Below are 19,879 nucleotides of genomic sequence, written 5' to 3'. Positions count from 1 at the left end.
AGACAAGATGAGAGTGAGGCATAGGCTGTAAATTGGTTTGAGAGGAGTGAAGTGTGCATGCTGGGCTGTAGTGAGAGAGGAGCAAGGATAGGTAGGAGGGAGAGAGCTGATTGAGTACCTTAAAGGTGATGATTGGGAGTTTTTGTTTGATGTGGAGGAGGATGGGCAAACCCTGGGAGACTTTGAAGAGTGGGGAGACAAGAGCCAAGCGACTTTTTAGGAATATGATCCAGGGAGCAGAGTGAAGTATGGCCTGGAGTGGGGAAAGACTGAAGGCAGGAAGATCTGTGAAGAGGCTGATGCGGTAGTCAAGATATGGCAGGTGTTTAGACCATCATAGCAGCAGTTTGGATGGAGAGGAAGGGGCCGTTTCCACTGATGCTCTGAAGAAAGAACTTGATAACTTACAGAATTTATGGGTTGAAAGAGTGGAGTCAAGGATAATGCCCAGGTTGTGGGCATGTGAGACAGCAAGGATAGTGGTACTCTCTACGATGTTGGGAAACATAGGGGGAGGAGAGGATTTGGGAGGGTTAAGGAGAGGATAAACACTGTTCTAAGCGCCAGGGTAGATATAAGATAATCAGGTCCTACATGGGGTTCGCAGTTTGAGTAGGAGGGAGAACAGGTATTGAATCCCCATTTTACAGATGAGGTAACTGAGGTCCAGAAAGTGAAGTGACTTACCTAAGGTCACACAGCAGACGAGTGGCAGGGCCGGAATTAGAACCCAAGTCCTCTGACTCGACCCCTGTCCACTAGGCCATGCTGCTTCTCCTTTTTCAGAGGAAAAGGAGCTCCCCCCATCTTCAAAGCCCTTTTGAAATCCAGCGGCCTCCAGGAGGCCTTCCCCTGAGTCACTGTTCTTCTCCCCAGGTTACAACCTCCCAGCTACCATCTCAGCACTTTTCCACTCCTCAGCACTTTTGCAATCACAACCTCCCATTACACTTTTGTTCATATCGATTTGCACACTGATATTTAAGCCCTTCTTCCTTCCCTCTGGCAGCTGCTCAGCTATCTGCCTGTCGACAGTCTTGTTGGGTTGTCTTCCTTTCTGGATATTTTCCTCCACAACCCAACTCTCCCCTCACGGTGGACACAACGACCATCCTCCCTGTCTCTGAAGCGCAAATTTCATGCCCAGTTGAAGGCCTATGAAGCCATAGTGGTGCCCAACCTTCATTATGGCAGTGAAAGCTGGAATTACCACTGGCATCCCCCACAAGCAACTGTCCTCATCCAGTGGCAGGACAAGGCCACCGACCACGAGGGCTTGGGGCATCGTCAGCTCTCCAGCCCCAAGGCAGTGCCCACAGACACATGGCTCCTCTGGGTGGGACGTGTGAGGAGGATGGACTTTGAGCATCTGATAGGCAGGGAATGCGTCTCCCAATTCTGTTATAGAAGCAGCATGGCTTAGTGGAAAGAGCACGGGCTTGGGAGTCAGAGGACGTGGGTTCTAATCCCGGCTCTGCCACTTGTCTGTTGGGTGACCTCGGGCAAGCTACTTAACTTCTCTGTGCCTCAGTTACCTCATCTGTAAAACGGAGATTAAGACTCTGAGCCCCACATGGGGCAACCTGATTACCTTGTATCTATCCCAGCTCTGCCACTTGTCAGCTGTGTGACTTTGGGTGAGTCACTTAACTTCTCTGTGTATCTGTAAAATGGGGATTAAGACCGTGAGCCCCACGTGGGATGACCTGATCACCTTGTATCTTCCCCAGTGCTTAGAACAGTGCTTGGCACATAGTAAGAGCTTAACAAATGCCATCATTATTATTATAGGTAGATACAAGATAATCAGATTGGATTTGGGTCCCTTTCACTCTTGGGGCTCGCAGCCCTCACAGAAGGAGGGAGAATGGGCCAAGACAGCTGCTGTTTGGTGAGTGGAAATGGACAGACTAAATAAGGAGAGAAGAAATATTTTATAGGACAATGAAGCAACACCTCAAATGTTGAGGTAGAGCAGTGGACAACCTGGAGACAGTGCAGTAGACAGGTCAGCCTGGTGGGCAGCAATCAGGAATGGGGCGACTGTCTTAGGATAATAATAATTGTGGTATTTATTAAGTGCTTACTAAGGAAATGAACTAAGCGCTGGGGTTGGATAGAATTAAATGGGGTTTGGGGCAGACCCAGGGGGTTTGGGAAGATTGTAACTCCAAGAGGGGGAATAAGAGTAATAATAATTGGAGTATTTGTTGAATGCTTGTTATGTGCCAAGCACTGATCTAATCACCAGGGTAGATACAAAGTAATTCGGCTGGGCACAGTCCCTGTTCCACATGGGGCTCCCAGTCTAAGTGGGAGGGAGAACAGATATTGAATCCCCATTTTACTGATGAGGAAGCTGAGGCACAGCGAAGCAAAGTGACTTGTTCAAGGTCACACAGCAGGCAACTGGCAGAGTCGGGATGAGAACCCAGGTCCTCTGACTCCCCTGGCTGTGGTCTTCTCACTAAGGTTGCGTGGCAGAACTGTAGGTAACAGGCAACAGCACAGCAAGGGACCATTTTTAGGAGCACAGGAAGCGGAGGGAGGGTCAGTCAATCCACTGAGCATGGGCAGAATACTTGGGAGAGCCCAATAGAGTTAGTGGACACAATCCCCGCCCTCAAGGAGCTTATAATTTAGCGGGGATGGCAGACTACAAATTACAGGAAGGAGGAAGTAATATGGTGAGCCCCATTTGGGACAGGGACTGTGTCCGATCTGAGTATCTTATTATCTACCTCTCAGGACTTAGTGCAGTGATTGGCAAGTGGTAAGTGCTTAACAAATACCATTATTTTAAAACTATGGATTCTGAGGGTGGTGGTGGGCGGGGATGGGGGGACAGCTAAACATACAGAATTTGGGGTTGTGGTATTTATGTTGCCTGTGGAGTTGGACCAAATGAATCCTATCCTCCTTTGCGAACCAACATCTAGTTTGGGCCATCACTAAACGAAAGGGGTTAAATACCTTCTTGAGTATTTCATCCCTCTTATTATTTTACTTGGCCAAGTATGAGATTATCTTAAATTTATTTACCAAATGGAAATCTCTTTTCTGGCTCTCGCCCTGACCCTCTCCCACCCTCCCCCCATACCCCTGAGAGATGCTGGCTGTAAATTACAGTGGCCAAAACAACAGGAATTCTGGTTTCTAACACTTGTTATAGGCATTTTCTCCAATGCATCCGGTGTTTGGGGATACTTATGCACAAGTGATTAATATGTACTTTCCAAGCACTTAGTACAGTACTCTGGACACAGTAAGAGATCAGTAATTACGATTGATGAATTAATATCATTAGAGAAAGATAGTGCCACACTGCAATTTCTCTCCTGTGGCCGCCATCTTATGTTGAGAAAGGGCTTTCATTATTCACCAGCTAGTGAACCTTGAGATGAAGAATTGGTATACTTTTCTTGAGTGATTTGGCAAATGATCATGAGTGGTGATCTCCCTTCTCCCCCGACAGTTTGTTTCACCATTTAGCTGGCTCTGAATGCCCGAGTTTACAAAGGGAAATGACTGAAGCACAGAGCCTGCAGAGGAATTTTCAGTGGGGACAGCCTTAGTTAGTGTGAGTTTCTTTCTAGGAATCCAACTTTTTTCCATCTCCCCCTCTTCCCCCCCTGCCTGGGAGACTTATTATGGGTCTTGCCAAAGCCAGCAGTGGCTGTGTTTCTCCTTTAGGGAAACCGGTCCAAAGTTAAATGTCGGCTGCAATTCACAGTCAGGGTCAGTTCTGTGTTGAACCTTCATTGAGTGGAGAGAGGAAAGAGAAGTCTGACCATACGTCATCCACCCTCCACTGGCATTACAATATCTTAGGCCAGTGCTCTGCACACAGTAGACTTTAAGCTCCTTGAGGGCAGCGGTCATGTCATCTAACCTCTATTGGACTCTCCCAAGAGCTTAGGTCAGTGTTCTGAACAGAGAAGATTCTCAGTGGAGACCACTGAGAGATCGACTGATTGACCGACTGTCTCGATTCTGGTTTTGTGGCATAATCTGTGACATGGCTGTAGCATAAAGCCAGGAGAGAGCGTTCCTTTAGTTCCTCTAAGGCTCCGTAAATCTGTTCAGCCTACTGCCCCAGAAATGGGCAAAGAGGCGATTTCAGCTCCAATCTCCTCTGCCCACTGGCTGGGAGGGAGATGGTGGAAAATTCATTCAGGAGGCCAGACCCCAAGACCGGATCGGGCATTTCTGGAGATCCAAAACTCGCCTCTTGCAACTCCAGGCTCACCCCTGGCACTGAAATTTAGAAATCACTCAGAAGCTTTATTGTCCCAATAAAATGATTGAATTTCAAAGGGAATTGAGTAATTTATTTCAGATGGAAAGAAAATGATGATGGCCTGACAAACGGGTAATTTCCTTCCTGGAGCCCAGGCTGTTGTTCATCTAGAATTCCCCAAGGAGCGTAGTGTTCCCCAGTTACGCTGGGGGTGGGGGGGAAAATTCTGATTCTGAAGAATGAGCACCACTAATGGAGGAGGCAGTGAGAGCCACTCTTGGGTGTCCAGTAAATAGCCCCAAAGAGAAGGCCCGCAGCAGGGCTAGTAGAACCCGAGTGGTGGAAGAATCCTTTTGAAAGGTTTTTGAATTGAATTGACATATTGCTGTGGAGTTTGATCACATCTAGAAGACTTGGGAATGGGATAAGTCCAATTTTCCGTGGTTTGGGGGCTAGATCAATCGTCTAACAACCTGCTTGTCGAGGTCTCGGGGAGAATAATTACCTAGGAGTCAGCATTTGGCAAGAGTTGAGCCACACGGTTCTCCAGGGTGTTTGGTAGGATGATAGAGTGTTGTAAAAACAAAGATTTGCCAGTCCCGGCAGACACTAAACAAAATAGTCTGGAAATTCTATGTTCCCCTTATACCTGAAACAGTTTTGTGGCTGAAACAGTTCCGGAAGCCCAGGCCAACCCAACCTGTTTATTTAGGAATCCAAAAATCATAATGACAGTCCTGGCTATTAAACACTGACTCTGTGACAAGCACTGTGCTAAGCTGGGGTACATAATCAGTTGTACTCAATAAATATGATTGATTCTCCAGATTTGACCCAGTTCATTCATTCAATTGTATTTATTGAGCGCTTACCGTGTGCAGAGCACTGTACTAAGTGCTTGGGAGAGTACAATATAACAATAAATAGACACATTCCCTGCCTATAATGAGCTTGCAGTCTAGAGGAGAGACAGACATTAATATAAATAAATAAATTAAAGATATGTACATAAATTACAGATATAATATAGACCCAATCTATGTCCCGTACTGAACTCACAGTCTTAAGAGATGGGAGTGAAAGTCTCTTAGCCCCATTTTCTAGCTGAAGAAACCAAGGCCCAGAATGGTTCAGTGACTTGCCCTGAATCCCACACTAGGCAGGTGGTAGATCTGAGAGCAGACCCCTCTGAGTCTCCCTACTCATTCATTCAATTGTTTTTATTGAGCACTTACTGTGTGCAGAGCACTGTATTAAGTGGTTTCCCAGCCCTGGACTCTCTGTCTAGTAGGCCACGATAGGATTCGGTCTCAGTGAATTTTTTTAGTATTCTCGGGGAGGTGCTTCGGTATTATGATTCTCCTCTTAACAGAAAATTGAAATTTAGCCCTGATGGCTGGCAGCAAATTGTTGCTAGATGAAAAAGTATTTGCTTTGGAATTTATGTCCTGAGTTGTGCTGGTTTACTTCATCAGGTCACTGTGTCCTCCCCGCCACCCTCCCTCCCCCCAAAAAACAAACAAACAAACTAAAAATGAAAAAAAAAACAAACCTTTTCCCCTTCAATAGCAGGGTTCTGAAGGCGGGTAGATGGAAAGAAGGATGAGGCGATATGGGGTCCACCCAGAACTGGGAGTATCCGACACTGGCTTCTTGATCAAATCTCTTTGGAGTTGCAATTTCTGTCTCCCCGGCTTGATTGTAAGCTCCCCGAGGGCAGGGCAGAGTACTCTTTTGTCCTCTCCCAAGCCCTTAGCACAGTGCTTGGCACACAGTAGGGTTGGAATTGTGTCTACTAACTCTGTTATATTCTATCAGGCTCTCAGTCCGGTGCTTGGCACACAGTAGATTGTAAGCTCCCTGAGTGCAGGGATAGTGCCTATCAACTCTATTGGGCTCTTCCAAGAGCTTAGTATAGTGCTTTGCCCAGAGTATGTGCTCAATCAATATAATTGATTGATTTATGGAATTGGCAGCAGTTGAAGGCTGGATGACAGGAGGTTGGAGAAGGGCCAGTGATGTGCTAATTGGGCCGGAGACATTGGGGATGGTGGATCCCGATTCCCCCCTCCGTCACTGTGCCACTGTGTCTGGCCTCTGGCTGAAATGGAAAATCTTGCAGCACGTTTGTTCCAATCAGTAGTATTTAATGGAGCACCTACTGTGTGCGAGGCACTGTGCTAAGGGCTTGGGAGAATACAAAAGAGGTAAAAGACACATTTCCTGCCTTCAGTGAGATACTGGTCTAATTTGTTATGGCTGCTTGAATGCTGAGGCTCTGCTCTTTGGTCTTTTGTGTTTCCACAGCTTGTTTCTGGCACCAATGGTGCTGAATGTCTGAATCAAATGGGATTGAAAGATAATATCTGCATGCTTCCCCTAACTCCCTCTCCCTTCTGCGTAGCCCCCCCGCCTTTTTTTTTTGATATTTGTTGAGCATTTTTACTCTGTGCCAGGCACTATTCTAAGTGCTGGGGTAGATACAAAGTAATTGGGTTGCACACAGGGCTCACAGTCTTAATCCCCATTTTACAGATGAGGGAACCGAGGCACAGAGAAGTGAAGTGACTAGCCCAAGGTCACACAGCAGACAAGTTGTGTGAATCTGTACCCTTTAATCACTTGATATTCTTCCAGCCCTCAGCCCCACAGGACATAGCTCCATATCCATAATTTATTTTAATGTCTATCTCCCCCCTAGACTGCAAGCTCCTCATGGGCAGGGAACAAGTCTACTAACTCTGTTATATCATACTCTCCTAAGCGCTTAGTACTGTGCTCTACACACAATAAGTGCTCAATAACTGCAATTGACTGATTGCAATAATGGCCAATCACTGCCCTTTTGGATCAAAATCTTAACTTCAGGATCCCTCGTGTTTTAAAGTTCACTGTCCCCTTAGCCTCCCTTTGAAAAACCCAGGACAGAGATAGAGGTATTTATGTCAATCATGCTAATTTTTTTATGGTATTTGTAAAGCTCTTACTACGTTCCAGGGACTGTACTAAGTACTGGGGTAGATACAAGATAATCGGATTGGTCACAGTCCCTGTCCCACATGGGGCTCACAGTCTTAATCCCCATTTTTACAGATGAGGTAACTGAGGCACAGCGAAGTGAAGTGAAATGATTTCCACTAGGCCATACTGCCTCTCTAATGAATCTTTCTCTGGTTTTAGAATGATTTTCTTTCATTGTTGGCTGGTCCAATAGAGTGAAGTCATTGTTTTCCAGACTTGTCATTTATTAGCTGTTATGCTTGTAGTATATTTTTCCAGTTAGGACCCTGTGATACTGTTTCAGCTCCCTGGTCGAAATGAAGCCTACTCTTCCTTTCTGTTTGTAACCTGCCAGCAGAATTGATTCATTTTCAATTAGCTCACACCCTTTTTTTATCTTTCCAGATCCCAAGTCCAGTCTCCGGCTGAGACAACTGGGTAATTTACATCTGATCTGGTCAGGATCGCCAGTCTGGGGAAAGCTGGATTAGTGCCCCGGGCAAATAAACTCTCCCACTAGATTGTAAGTTCTTTGAGGGCAGGGACTGTGTTGACCAACTCTTGTCCTCTCCTGAGTGCTCAGTCCACTGCACTGCCCACAGTAGACTTTCAGCTCTTTGAGGCCAGAGATCGTGTCTACCAACTCCGTTGTCCTCTCCTGAGCACTCAGTACAGTGCTCTGTACACAGTACTCAAAAAATGCCACTGATTAATTGTTTGGTTGACTGAATCTGCGTGAGACTCATGGGAACCTAAACCCATAGCCAACACTCTCCTTTCTGTTTCACAGTTCACAACTCAGTAAATTGGACAGGCTTGATGTATTCAGGTTATCTCCATTTCTCTCCACATAGAATGTCCTGGAATAGAGAAGCAGCGTGGCTCAGTGGAAAGAGCATGGCCTTGGGAGCCAGAGGTCATGGGTTTGAATCCCAGCTCTGCCACTTGTCAGCTGTGTGGCTGTGGGCAAGTCACTTAACTTCTCTGTGCCTCAGTTACCTCATCTGTAAAATGGGGATGAAGTTTGTGAGCCTCATGTGGGACAACCTGATTACCTTGTATACCCCAGCGCTTAGAACAGTGCTCTGCACATAGTAAGCGCTTAACAAATACCAACATTATTATTATTATTACCAGCTCCTCCATGGCAGGCTCACTCTCCACTCTCCCACCTCTGAGTTCCCACCCCTGTTATTCCTCTGCCTGGAGATTACAGGGAGGCCAACCTGCTCTTACTTGTCACACTCTTGGACTTTTGGTTTGATTCAATGATTTGAGGTGGAGAGTTCTTAGTTGTGCTTTTTTTTTTGGTATTTGTTAAGCTCTTATTTTGTGTCAGGCACTAAAAACTGGGGTAGATACAAGTTAATCAGTTTGGACACAGTCCATGTCCCACATGAGGCTCACAGTCTTCATCCCCATTTTACTGAGGATGAGGTAACTGAGGCACAGAGAAGTAAAACGACTTGCCCAAGGTCACATAGCAGACAGGTGGTGGAGCTGGGATTAGAACCCGGGGCCTCTGGACTCCCAGGCCCGTGCTCTGATCACTAGGCCACACTGCTTCTCAGCTGGGATTTTGATTTGATTCTACCAACTCTGTTATACTGTACTCTCCTAAGTGCTTAGTACAGTGCTGTGCATATAGAAAGCACTCAATAAATACCATGGATGATGATGATGATGATGATCCTGCTGTGTGCAGAGCACTCTACTAAGGGCTTGGGAGAACGAAATAACTGGAGAAGACACATTTCTTGCCTTTACAATCTTCTAGATTGTGAGCCCCATGAGGGACAGGGACCGTGTTGATTTTGCACCTTTGGATTTTCTCCCATCACTGAGTATAATGCTCTGCATACTCAGTGCATAGTGTGCTTAATAAAAACTCTTACTACAGTTACTCAAGGAACTTTCAATCTAACAGGAGAGCTGGACACACAATTGAGGGATGTTACGAATTGTCTCTAGCCCAGATTTTGGTAGCAGTGAGGGCATGGAGGCAGAGTACTCATGTCAGAAGGGACTAATGAAGTCAAGAGGACCCTTCAGGCAGCAGTCACGGGTAGTATTTACTCAATCAATCAATCAATAGTATGCAGAGTTCTGTACTAAATGCTGGGGAGTACAATAAAGATAGAACAGAACTCTGCAAACACTAGACTATAAACTCCTTGGAGCAGGGATTGTTTCTACTGGCTCTCTCATACTCCCCTGAACGCTTAGTACAGTGCTCTACATTCAGTAGAGTGTCAACTCCTTGAGAGCAGGGATCATGTTTTCTAACTCTATTGCACTCTCCCAAGTGCTTCCTACAGTGTTCTGCACATAGTAAGTGATCAATAAATACAAATGAATGAATGAATGAATGCACACGGTAGACTGGAAGCTCCTCGAGGGCAGGGGTAGTGTCTACTAACTCTCTTGTACTCTCCCAAGCGCATATTACAGTGTGCTGCATACAGTAGGAGGCACTCAGGAAATACTACTGATTGACCGATTGATCGATAGTTGGGAAGATAATGATCAGCTCATTTCCTTGCCAATGGAAACTGTCTTTGGATCCCCCTTTTTTTCAGCTAACAAAGGCCAGGAAGGGACCTGGTTTCCGACTCAGGTGGTGCCTGAGGCCAGATGTTGCTGCCGGTAAGCGCATTTGCTCAGGACCCAGAACCCGGGAAGAACCCTTCAGGAATCTGAGCCATGGTTCCATTTGTTCTCCCAGTGCTGTTGGGAGGGCACAATGAGACAGATAATGGAAAAGTGCTTTGGGAAAATAAAACACTCCACAAATTCAATTTCCTCTTATTATTAAGAATCATGTGTACCTTTTCAAAACAAGCATTTTAAAAATGAACAGAATCTCCAGTTTCAGCATTCAAGACAAAGCCCTCTCTGCTCCACCTCTTTCTGTGTGTCATCCAGACCCTGATTGGCTATGGGGCTTTGGCCCGCAGTGTTCAGCAAGGAAAAATTCCAGTTGCTAGCATGGAAATAATCACTGAGAATGGATACTTCTGAGAGTGGATTTTCCAAATCCAGTCACTCAGCCTGATCGGGGCTGGGCTGTATAAAGTAGATGGATCATTTATCCTTGTGCCTTATGGTGTAAGCAATACATCCAGACCCACCACCGTGAAATCAGTCAGTCAACCAATCATATTTATTGAGTGCTTACTATGTGCAAAGCACTGTACTAAACACTTGGGAGAGTTCAAGAGTTAGCGGTCACATTCCTTGCCCATTACGAGCATACTGAATAGAGGGGGAGACAGACATAAACATAAATAGTTTAAAATATATATTTTAAAGATATGTCCACAAGTGCTGTGGGGGGGAGAATGGGGTGAATATCAAATGTGAAAACAGTCCAGAGATAATTGGTGATGGGAGGAGAACAATCTGAATGATGATTATTTGTTATTAGTTCACTGATGAGCTTGTGCTATCAATTCTCTCTCCCTCTTACCATATTTTCAGCAATTTGAATTCCCTGGTTTTCTCTATTAGTCTATAAGCTCTCTTTGCTCAAGGACATCTCTTACTTCTATTTCATGTTCTCAAGGTTCTGGTTTATTCCTCTGAATCCAGTAGGTATCCATTACAGCTCTGGTTACCCATTCCTCTCTGCATCGAGCAAAAATCCTTGGCCGTTAGTTTTAAGGCTCCACATTAGCTCTCTCCTCACCTATCTACCCTCGGTCCTCTCCTAGTACACCCCAGCTCACAGTCTTCATTCCTCTCAAGCTAACTGACTCATCGTGCCTCCGCCTTCAACGTCTTGCTCATGTAATAATAATAATAATAATAATTGTGGTATTTGTTAAGCTCTTATTATGTGCCAAGTACTGTACTAAACGCTGGGGTAGATACAAGTTAATCAGGTCCCACATGGGGCTCACAGTCTAAGTAGGAGAGAAAACAGAAATTGACTCTTCATTTTGTCAATAAGGGAACTGAGGCACAAAGAAGTTAAATGACTTGGCCAAGTTCACATAGCAGATATGTGGTGGAGCTGGGATTAGAACCCAGGTCCTCTGACTCCCAGGCCCAGGCTCTTTCCACGGGGCCGTGCTGCTTCTCACGTCCTTTCCCCTGCTTGGGACTCCCCCTTCAAATCTGACAGATTACAGCTCTTCCCATCTTCAAAGCCCTTCTAAAATCACTCTAGGAAGCTAGCAATCAATCAATGGCATTTATTGAGCACTTACTATGTGCAGAGCCCTGTACTGAGCGCTCAAGAGAGTATGATACAACAGAATTAGTTTCTAAACTCCCCAGGTTATAACCACCCCAGCTGCCACCTCAGCACTTCTGCGCTCACTACACTGTAAGCTCTGTGTGGGACAGGGACTATGGTCCCACCTGATTATTTTGTAAGAATAATAATAATTATGGTATTTGTTAAGCACTTACTATCTGCCAAGCACTGTTCTAAGTGCTGGGGTAGATACAAGGTAATCGGGCTGTCCCACGTGGGCTCACAGTCTCAATCTCCATTTTACAGATGAGGTAACTGAGGCACAGAGAAGTTAAGTAATTTGCCCAAGGTCACAAGCAGAGAAGTGGCAGAGCCAGGATTAGAACCCATGATTTCTGACTCCCAAGCCCATGCTCTTGCCACTGGACCATGCTACTTCTCTACCCCAGAGTTTAGTACAGTGCTTGGCACATAGTAAACATTTAAAAAAATCACTATTATTATTATTGTTATTGGGTTCACAACCACCTGAAGCCTTCTGTCCGTACCTTACATTCTCTATTACTTAAACACTAACTTATCTACATATCCACTGCTCCTTCCACTTCCTATCTGTAAATTATTTGAGTGTCTGTCTCCCCCACTAGATTGTAAACTCCTCGAGGGCAGGAGTCACGTCTACCAACTCTATTATACTCTCCCTAGCTCTTAGTACAGTGCTCTGCACACAGTAGATACTCAATAAACAGTAACCTGTTTACTGTTCCTTGATCTCGTGTCTATTGCCATTGATCCCTTGCTCATGTCCTCCCACCGGCCGTTACCTCCCTCATCCTTCATATCTGACAGACCTTCACTCCCGCCATCGTCAAAGCCCTCTTGAAACCATATTTTTTCAAGAAGCCTTCTCTGACTAACCTCTCACCTCCCTGACCTACTCGCCCTCCCTTCTCTCATCCCCATCCCCGTGCACCAGCCCCCTTCCGCTCACTCCCATCCAACCTCTTCCTTACCCCTCATTCTCAACCCCTCCCCCAATTCCCCCCTCCCAGCCTCAGCCAAGTGTGGCCTGTGGAACTCCTGCTCCATCATGGGAAAACTCCCCTTCATCCTTGACCTTTTCTCATCAAGTCACTGCTCCTCCTCACCATCACTGAAACATGGCTCTTCTCAGATGACACTGTCTCTCCTGCTGCTCTCTCCACGGGGAGGGCCCATCTCTCCCCCATCTACCTCCCCCCCCCCCCCCGACTCACTGGGAAAGGGGGAGGAGTTGGCTTTCTTTGCACTTCCTAATGCCGCTTTCACACCATCGCACCATCCCACCTCCCCCAGCCCTCTCTTTCCCTTCCTTTGAAGCCGCTTCTGCTTCCACCATTGTCTCCAATTACTAGTCATGATCATCTACCACCCTTCAGGCCTCACCTCCAACTTTCTGAAGCATTTTGATCCCTTTCTCACAGTCCTGCTCCCTTTCTCCATCCCTGATCCCTGGGGACCTCAAGAGCCATGTGGATGTTCCTGCTGCCTGCTTCCTCTCATTCCTCAACTCCACTGACTTCCTGCTCCACCCAACCTCACCCACTCACCAACTTGGACATACTTGATCTCATCATCTCTAGTCACTGTACAATCTCTACCCTCACCAACTCTGAAATCCCTCTATCTGACCACAATTTCCTCACTTGCCTTCCCTACCACACATTCATTCATTCAATAGCATTTACTGAGTGCTTACTATGTGCAGAGCACTGTACTAAGTGCTTGGAATGTACAATTCGGCAACAGATAGAGACAATCCCTGCCCAACAACAGGCTCACAGTCTAAATGGGGGAGACAGACAACAAAACAAAACAAGTAGTCTGTTTCATAAGTCAATATACCTCTCCTCACTTCAGACCACATCTTCCACTGCAGCCTGGTCTGTTGTCTTGAAAGGTCACTCAGCACACCTCTCTCTGTTCCTGCAAAAACATCCTCTGGCTGCCCATCTCCATCCACACTGGGCAGAACATCCTGACGGCTGGCTTCACGGCTCTCCACCAACTCACCCCACCTAATAGAACGGCTCTCTTCACCTATTACTTCCCAGATAGCTCTCTGCTTTTCCCAAGCTTACCCCCCGTCTGTACTTCCCTCTTGTCTCACCTGCCTCCGACCCCTTGCTCACAGTTTTCCCTGGCCACGAACTACTTTTCCGCCGAAACCCACTACAATTCTATCAATCAATCATATTTATTGAGTGCTTACTGCAGAGCACTCTTCTAAGTCCTTGGGAAAGTACAATATAACAGAATTGGTAGACACTTTCTCTGTCCACAATGAACTTCCCTTCTAGACTGAAAGCTCCTTATGGACAGTAATCGTGTTTACCAGTTGTATTATACTGCGTTCTCCCAAGTGCTTAGTACAGTAGGGTCCAGGTTTCACAGCCGTGGAGAAAGTTCCACAGCTCTGTAGACCTTTAGTTGGTTTGGAGCCTGATGTCACACTGCCATCGCATTGTGTTTGACAGGAGGGCCACTTGGAAGAGGAAAAATGGGAGACCTGCACCAAGTTTTCACAGCTCCATCTTGTTTTCCTCTGAACTGTGTACACCTCAGTTTTTCTACCCCTAAAATAGGGATATTAACTCCATAGGATTTGTTAGATTGAATTCTCTGGGATCTTTGAAAGCGGGGTCCTAGGACAGCAAGTGTATCCTCAGGAAGTACATCCCCTCCTCTCCCTTCCGCCTTTCTTTTCTCCCTCCCCACTGTCCTTCTCTGTCTCCCCCTCCCCTCTCTTCCTCCTGCAGAGATTCTGCAAGAGCATGGCATAGTAAGGGTGGCAGCCATGCTGGGGGCAGGATCAGGTGGGCGAGGAAGTATTTATCACCCTGCTCTGGTTTACCAGGTTGTCATCTATCATGTGCAAACAGCATCTGATCAGCATGCAGATAGGGTGGTTTTTAAGGGGGAGTGCAACCCCACAAATTGGATACTTCCTTCTTGAAGCTCACCGCAGCCACCACCACCACTGCTGGATTGATTTGCTTCCTGCAGAAACGCTCTGGGCACCTCACTCCCCTTCTTAAAAACCTCCAGTGGTTGCCCATCAACCTCCACAAGAAACAAAAGCTTCTCACTCTAGGCGTCAAGGCTGTCCATCACCTTGCCCCCTCCTACCTCTCCTCCCTTCTCTCTTTCTGCTGCCCACCCCGTAGGCTCTGCACTTCTGCCGCCCACCTCCTCACCGTCCCCCGTTCTCACCTATCCCGCCGTCGACCCCTGGCCCACGTCCTCCCACTGTCCTGGAATGCCCTCCCTCCTCACCTCCGCCAAACTAACTCTCTTCCCCTCTTCAAAGCCCTACTGAGAGCTCACCTCCTGCAGGAGGCCTTCCCAGACTGAGCTTCCCCTTTTCCTCTGCTCCCTCTGCCCCCCCCGCTTCACCTCCCCTCAACTAAGCCCCCTTTTCCCTCTGCTCCTCCCCCTCTCCCTTCCCCTCCCCTCAGCACTGTGCTCGTCTGCTCATTTGTATATATTTTTATGACCCTATTTATTTTGTTAATGAGATATACATCCCCTTGATTCTATTTATTGCTATTGTTTTTGTCTGTCTGTCTCCCCCGATTAGACTGTAAGCCCATCAATGGGAAGGGATTATCTCTATCTATTGCTGAATTGTACATTCCAAGCACTTGGTACAGTGCTCTGCACATAGTAAGCACTCAGTAAATACTATTGAATGAATGAATGAATGAATGAATTAGAACAAGGGTGAGCAAATCCAAATTCGGGTGAGAACTTGGCTCAGTGGTGCTGACCAGAAAGAGAGAGAGAAAGAGAGAGAGAGAGAGAAAGAAAGAAAGAAAGAAAGGTTCATTCTGCAGTTGGATGCCATGGTTAACAGTCTGGCCTCTCAGTGGGAGAGAAATCCAACAGCAGAAAAATAACACAATCTAAAAGCTATTAGCATGAAAGGACTCTTATGCTCCAATAGGAATTTTGTGAAGTCGGTGAAAGAGAGTCCACATCTGTGCACTTGCGGACATTACCTGGCTTGTTAGGGAATACTATGAATTGAGCCTATTAAGAATGGGTCCTGCTATTACAGAGAAAGAAGTAGCTTCTCTTGGGAGTAGCTCTTAGGGGACTCAGCTGTCGTCTGCTCTGGCCTTGCCATTCTGAATAAACCTATCATAATAATGATGATTGGAGTATTTGTTCAGCACTTACTAGGTCCCATACATTGTCCTAAGCACTGGGGGGGGGGACGACACAGCTAATCAGGCAGGTCACACCAGGTCCCTATCCTACCACGGGACTCGCAGTCTAAGTGGGAGGGAGATCAGGTATTGAATCTCCTTTTAACAGATGAGGAAACTGAGTCACCAAGGGAAGTTCAGTGACTTGCCCCAGTTCACACAGCAGGCAAGAACTGGAACTCATCAGTAAAATGGGGACTCAATACTTTCTCTCCCTACTACTTGGACTGTGAGCCCCATATGGGACAGGGACTATGTCCCACCTGACTGACTTGTACTTACCTACCCCAGTCCCCTCTCAGGGTCGCTCCTGGAGAGATTCCAGTCCACTACCAGTCTTGGCTACGGGAGGGAGAGTCAAGCAGAGTCCCACCCATTCCATTCCTTGCTTGGGCAGTGGCTAGCAAGTGGAAAGCAATCTGCTACAAATCAAAACTAACCTGTGCTGGGCAGCAACAGCATGGGAGAGATCCGAGGGCGGAGACTCGAGTTTACTGCGTGGAAGGAGGCAATGGTAAACCACTTCTTTATTTTTACCAAGAAAACTATGGATACACTACCATCCGATTGCAGTCAGAGAGCAGGGCGTTCTGGGAGAGATGTGTCGGTGGTGTAGCTATGGGTTGGAAATGACAGAATAAGACAAAACAAGAGACCTACCCCAGCGTTTAGAACAGTGTTTGGACACATAGTAAGTGCTTAACAAACACCATTAAAAAACAAACAAAAAACAAACTGGGATTAGATCCCAGAATCTCTGACACCTTGGCTTTGTTTGGGAATCTCCCTCTGACTTAGATTGTGAGCCCCAAGTGGGACAGGGACTGTGTCCACTCCAGTCCATACTTCATTCTGCTGCCTGGATTATCTTTCTACAGAAACGTTCAGGGCATGTCACCCTTCCCCTCCCTCCCCCTCCGCCCCCCCGAATAATCTCTAGTGGTTGCCTAACAACCTCCGTATCAAACCAAAACTCCTCACTCTTGGCTTCAAAGGTCTCCATCACCATGCCCCTTCTTACCTCACCACGCTTCTCTCCTACATCCCGGCCCACACACTCCACTCCTCTGGTGCTAACCTTTTCACTGTGCTTCATTCTCGCCTGTCCCACCGTCGACCCCTGGCCCACGTCCTACCTGTAGTCCGAAACTCCCTCCCTCTTCAAATCTTCCAAACAATCACCCTTCCCCCCTTCAAAGCCCTACTGAAAGCGCACCTTCTTCAAGAGGCCTTCCCAGACTAAGCTCTCCTTTTCCTCAGCTCCCCTTCCCTTCCGTGTCACCTCGACTCGCTCCCTTTTGGTCTTCCCCCCTCTTCCCACCCCAGAGCACTTATGTATCTATGTATATATATGTAATTCTATTTATATTGATGCCTGTTTACTTGTTTTGATGTGTATATATTTATAATTCTATTTATTTATATCAATGCCTGTTTACTTGTTTTGCTGTCTGTCTCCCCCCTTCTAGACTATAAACTTGGTTTGGGCAGGGATTATCTCTCTTTATTGCTGAATTGTGCTTTTCAAGCGCTTAATACAGTGCTCTGCACACAGTAAGTGCCCAATAAATACGATTGAATGAATGAATGAATGATTGACTTTCTGTGAGTTTGGGTAGGTGCATCCATCCACGAAGGCAAGTCAGGGGGTGGGGTACTTTAAGGTCAATGCTGCCACCTTTTCTGAGGTCATCAGTATGGTCACTGTCCACCAATGCTGAGCACAGGCTAACCCCAATCCAGTCAGAGCTGCTTTCCTGGGGGGTGGCTGACTTTTTATGAACAGCTACTTCCCGCCCAACTTTACTCCTGCTGCCTGGCCCATGGCTATCCCTTGCTGCTGCTTTAAGGGGCCACATGTCACTGAGCTGCAGGTTGTCCCACGTTTCACAATCTTCATACTCATTTTCCACATGAGGTAACTGAGGCACAGAGAAGTTGAATGGCTTGCCCAACGTCACACAGCAGACAAGTGGTGGAGCAGGGATTAGAACCCACATTTTGTGACTCCCAAGCAGGTGCTCCTTCCACTAAGCTATGTGATTGATTGATTGATTGTGCCTGCACATATTAACTCACATTCCCTACTATTTAACCATTTCTTCCTTTTTCTTCTCTCTGTATATTATTTTAATGTCTGCCTCTCCCACTAGGCTGTCAGTACCTTGAGGGCAGGGATCATATCTTCTCACTCTGTTGTCCCCTCCCGAGTTCATAGTACAGTTCTCTGCACCCATTAAGCTAACCCTGAATATCACTGATTGATTGATCGATTGATTGACCCATGATTTAACTTGAGATCTCACCTACCTCCGTGTTACAACGTGGACTCAGACAACCAACATCCTAGTGAGCAATTAGAGATGGGATGGCCCTCCTCCTCCTTTGCTCCCTGCCACCAGTTAACTCCTGTTATTAGTTCAGGGTCAAGGGTGAAAACCGGAAAGAGAGGCTGTGAGAATAGATGACCAGCCTGGTCATTCATTACCTGTCAAAAGACTTTTGTTCCTCTTTCTCACAAAAGCTATTGACCAGTTTCCCTTTCTAAAGAGTCCTAATCCCACCTCCACCACCTGCCTGTTGTGTGGCTCTGAGCAAGTCACTTAACTTCTCTAGGCTCCAGTGTCCTTATCTGTAAAGTAGGGATAAGATTCTGCTTCTTCCTTCCCCCTTAGACTGTGAGCCCCATGTGGGACAGGGACTCTGCCTCATCTGATTTTCTGGTATCTGTCCCAGCACTAAGTACAATACCTGGCCCAGAGTAAGTCCATAACAAGTACCACAATTATTATAATTATTTACTTGGAGAGAGATTTGCCTCATTCCCAGGGCAACCATAATCGCTTCCAAATGAGCTCAGCAGCTGATTCTGGGGTCCTGAGCAAAAGTGAGATCTGCCTAGATCGGTTTGGCCCTCAGCGATCTCTTGCTGCCACCCCTCCCAGCCCTCACTCTGGCCCGTCCGCACCTGGGGAAACTGGAGACCCCACATGCTGCCTCCATAGGACCTCACTGCAGCTTGCGTCCATTCGTCCAGAATCCTCACCGGCTGGGCCTCCCTTCCCCATTTTTCGCTCATTAAGTCCCCTCCCACAAATCTGCCAGACCACTGCTCTCCTCCTCTTCAAAGCCCTCCTAAAAGCCCACCTCCTTCAACAAACCTTCCCTGATTAATTTCCAACAGCACAGAGGCATCATTTATGCCTTTTATTCCTGTCCACCACACTTTAAAAAAATGCTGTTTATTAAGCACTTACTATGTGTTGAGCATTGAACTAAGCGCTGGGCTAGGTAGGAGATAATCAGGCTGGACACAATCCCTGTCTCGCATGAGGCTCACCATCTAAACAGTGCTCTGCACACAGTAAGCGCTCAATAATTATGATTGAATGAATAAATAGGGGGAAATAGGATTTAATCCCCATTTTACAGCTGAGGAAACTGAGGCCCAGAGAAGGTCACACAGCAGACAACCCAGGCCTGACAACCTCTGACTCCCAGGCCTGGGCTCTTTCCATGAGGCTACACTGCTTCCCACTTATTTATATATGTTTCCTTATTTATCTATCTGCCTGTACATTCAATGATGACTTCGGTTATTTCCCCCTGACATATCTATACTATTTCTGCTCCACCCCTGTTGCTCCTCCTGACGCTCTCCTCTCCTTGGCACACCATTCATGGCTACCAGGAAGAAGCCTTAGCTAGGGCTTCGTCTGTCTTTGAAAAGACTCTTCTTTCTTTTGACTTGACTCTGTCCTCATTCCTACAGTGGAGCCCCATCACAGTCACCGATCCAGGATGACCCTTATCAATCGGATGTATCGAGCACTTACTGCGAGCAGAGTACTGTGCCGAACGGTTGGGAGAGCACAATACAACAGAGCTGGTAGGCACATTCCCTCCCCACAACGAGCTTCCCAGACTGAGCTTTCCCTTTTCCCTCTGCTCCCTCTGCTGCCTCTCTGCCCCCCCCCTTCACCTCCCCTCAGCCAAGCTCCCTTTTCCCTCTGCTCCTCCCCCTCTCCCTCCCCCTCCCCTCAGCACTGTGCTCGTCTGCTCATTTGTATATATTTTTATTACCCTAATTATTTTGTTAATGAGATGTACATCCCCTTGATTGTATTTATTGCTATTGTTTTTGTCTGTCCGTCTCTCCCGATTAGACTGTAAGCCCGTCAATGGGCA

At 46.8% G+C, this 19,879-nt stretch overlaps 1 protein-coding gene across 1 annotated transcript in view; it reads right to left on the bottom strand.

Annotated features, from left to right (window-relative positions):
* The window catches only part of LOC100680566 (protein BEAN1-like), a 92,554-nt gene that overhangs the window by 44,459 nt on the left and 28,216 nt on the right, over positions 1 to 19,879 (bottom strand). The gene's annotated exons all lie outside the window — the stretch shown is intronic.

The sequence above is a fragment of the Ornithorhynchus anatinus genome, chromosome X1, assembly GCF_004115215.2.
Source record: "Ornithorhynchus anatinus isolate Pmale09 chromosome X1, mOrnAna1.pri.v4, whole genome shotgun sequence".
Taxonomy (NCBI): Eukaryota; Metazoa; Chordata; class Mammalia; order Monotremata; family Ornithorhynchidae; genus Ornithorhynchus; species Ornithorhynchus anatinus.
The sequence above is the reverse complement of the archived record's forward strand: the minus strand, read 5'-3'. Positions and strand labels throughout refer to the sequence as shown.